General features: G+C 42.8%; 1 long non-coding RNA gene across 3 annotated transcripts; it reads left to right on the top strand.

Moving 5' to 3' along the window:
• Nucleotides 1-336: 336 nt before the first annotated feature.
• On the top strand, nucleotides 337-2,533 carry LOC136458784 (uncharacterized). 3 transcript variants are annotated; one of them, XR_010760053.1, is made up of 5 exons: nucleotides 337-435; nucleotides 542-602; nucleotides 756-923; nucleotides 2,212-2,349; nucleotides 2,434-2,533. It is a non-coding gene; the product is annotated as an uncharacterized lncRNA (long non-coding RNA). The 3 variants fall into 3 exon arrangements; XR_010760054.1 differs by having other exon boundaries at nucleotides 542-640; XR_010760052.1 differs by having other exon boundaries at nucleotides 542-923.
• Nucleotides 2,534-3,299: the final 766 nt, after the last annotated feature.

Below are 3,299 nucleotides of genomic sequence, written 5' to 3'. Positions count from 1 at the left end.
TGGCGCTGGTGGAGAGACGGCGGTCCGGTGGTGACCCTGCAGTGGGCCGACAGCGGTGGTGGGGCGTCCCGTCGCTGGCAGCACCTCTTTAAGATCGGATTAGGGTTTTCTGTAGGTGGGATGGCGGCTCCGTTCAACCTCGTGACCCGAGCCTAGTTCCCCACTCCTCTATATATATGTGCTGTGCCACAGGGGCACACCAACCAGTTAGGGTTGGGCTCCCCCGATCAGGGAGCAGAGGCAAGGGCCCAATAGGTCGTTGGGCCTATTGGTGGAGATCAACTAACAATACCGTCTCTCTGCTTTGTCAAGGATTGCAGCACTTTGAGGCCTGACATTTTTTTCTCTTCTTTTTTTCCCAGCTGGATAGATATTGGTTTTGTTAGCCTCTCAAGATAACCTCTAAAAATCGAGTTGATGCATCCATTGGCAAAGGTAGACTTTCTAATGCTTATTTATCTTTTTTACACAGAGATCATTGAAAAGGTGGTACTAACACTGGTTAGTAAAAATGTTGTTAACAATTTTCAATAAAAAACAGGAGAAAAAGTTATGGCGGGCCGAAAGCGCAATGGTGCAATATCAATCAACCAAGGTGCAAGGTGCAGACTAAGATACTGCTATGCAGTGTTGCTCCTCTGTGAGGCTCAAGGATTTTATGTGCTTGCAGCCATGATTTGTTAAAATAGAAGGTCTTCAAAGCCCAGAGACTTAATCTCTTGCTTTGTTCTAATTGTTGACATTTTATAATTCAGAAAAATGGAACCCACCAGATAGGGACATGCGTAAACCAAAGTGCCCAGTCTAATTCAGGCGATCAAGGCTACAAATGAAGACTACAGGCGATGAACCCATCTTCAAATCAAGGCTTACATTATCAATCAACCAACTTCCAATGAAGACTACAGGCGATGAACCCATGGGTATTTTTCTCAACGAATATCTGAATTTCACAATTGCTATTTAAATTGATTTGCAAACTTCCAGGTGGCTTTTATTTCCCCGTGTCATTGTGATCATGCATTTGTCATTTGCACATCATATTTTTGCCCAATGCTATAGGACACTGCGTGCCATGCCCGTTTGAGGCTTACAGTGTGCCAAATGAACTGAAAATTATGGCAGTTTTGATATGATTGATCTTGCCACACATTTAAGATGCAAATGGTTGCCACTCTACAGTTAGTTTACTCTGGAGCCTATTTGTAATCACAGTTAACTTTTTGTTGCCAAACCAAAGAAAGAAAAACATATTGGCTCAGAAAAGGATACATATTTTTTTGTTTGCCAAATTGAGTGATGTCGTTCATAAAGAAAAGAGCTTAGATAATTGCTGCATCAAACACATGGTTGGTGCTAAGAGAGTGGAAGGTATAAGAAAATTACATTAGGCTGATAAGAGGATCTTGATTAAACACCACGGTAAACAAAAAACACATTAGAGTTTATAATTAAGAATCTCAGTCAAAGCTAAAAAGAACTTGAGGCATTGGATATATTTTGGTAAGAAATGAGGCACTGACAGATTTACAATATTCAGTGTTTCATGATGACCGTATTTGCTAAATTAATGGCTTTTAATGGCTTGTTGCTCCCGGTAGATGGGTCGGTAGTTTCAGTCCCCTGCTAAGAAATTAGATGCGTTGGCAGTTAAACAACAAGATGCTGGATGGTCCATTCCTGTGGGCCTTGAAGCAAACAATTCGAAATCAACAATTCATTGCAAGTAAGCTGTAAGTGAAAGGTTTTGTATTGTCTGCTGAAACTTGGTTCATCAGTTAATTTCCAAGGTGGTTCTCTGTGTACACAGTATCTTTTGGAGAATTCAGACAAGTACTACCACTTTGTTTCAAGGAATGGTATTTCACCATGTTGTATGCTTCAGCTTTAGATGAACTGGTGTGGCTATAGTTTTTTCCATGTCGCGTATTGTTTGCCTATAGACAGACACTTTAAATTTAAACTTATATAAAATTTCCACTTGCCCGCCCTCTCCCCCGGCCAGCTTGGCTGCCCTCATCTGACAAGTCGCTTGGTTGCCGTGGCGTGCAGCCTGTCTGCTATAAGAAAGTGCAGCTGAATTTTTCCCATCACTATTTTTTCTATGGCCTCTGTGTGCAGGCAACACACTTGTCAAATACAGTATATGCTTTTATCAATTGGATTTTATGATTTTCACACAACAAACTAATTAATTGTCTCTCAAGGCAGAGGAAGAAGAAGAAGCCAGGAAGGAGGTTGCAAGACTTGCTTTTGATCCTGAGACACGGTATAGCAAGTTAGATGAGCTGATTAGGAAGACGACTCCTTTTGGAGTTTCTAATTGAGAAGATGGATCGTATTGCTCGAGTATAAAATTTCCACTGTGTGTTGAACCCATTTTATTGCTTCTTTTAATTTGCTGACGATGGTGGTGTTGTCTGGTTGTTCCAGGAAAGTATCGAAACTCAAGTTGAATAACCACACAGGTAGAAGAGAAGAAAGGTCGTGGCCGGAAGAGGAAAGCAAAGCTACAGTACAATAACGTGAGTGTGCTTCATACATTGTTCTTCGTCTTTTGTATGTAGTTTGTCGTTTGTGTTGCTGCAGTTTTGGATCATCAGGTTTTACCATATCTGCCCTACTAGCCTTATGTAGGTGAGAAATTTTACAGTGCCTGGAAAAAATAACAACCATTCATTCGGCGAGATCTAATGGTTACAAAATAAGGAAAACCTATTAGGAGGAATTTAAGCTGTGGGCCGGAACAAAAAAAAAAAATAGTGGACCCGAAATTAATTAACAAATTATTTTAAAGGTTATAATTGTACTTTCATGGCTCACGGATTATTAGATTTGGCCCGACCCCAATGTAAATGCAGAGCTGCCTGTGAATTTGCTCCCGATGGAATCGATGTATTCTCGGTGGCGACGGCGGCCGGCCGTCTCTCTCCCTGGCTCCCTGGCTCCCTGCCGGTGCTCTCCTTGTTTCCACAATCACGAACGCCCCACTGTCTCCTCCAATCCCAAGTTCCCAACCAGATTTCCCTTCCGTCCTCCGGTCCTGCTAGCTGGCAGCAGCAGGATTGCATCACCCCAGATGACAAGTTTTGTTAGTCTTCCTACCATATGCTTTCACCTTTTCTTTGCTGCCTGTGCTGGTGTTGGGCACAAGAGCACCTGGGCGATCATGGAGGTGCTGCTCTTGTAGCAGACAGCAGTTTGGTGTTATCGTGCAGGAGCAGAGGCCATGGCTACTCTCCGGAATGGGAACAATGGAATTGGAAATAGGAAATCGCTGCTGCTCCTCCCGTTAGCGG

This window comes from Miscanthus floridulus, chromosome 6, assembly GCF_019320115.1.
Source record: "Miscanthus floridulus cultivar M001 chromosome 6, ASM1932011v1, whole genome shotgun sequence".
Taxonomy (NCBI): Eukaryota; Viridiplantae; Streptophyta; class Magnoliopsida; order Poales; family Poaceae; genus Miscanthus; species Miscanthus floridulus.
Note: the sequence above shows the minus strand (reverse complement) of the source record. Positions and strands in the feature narration are given on the sequence as shown.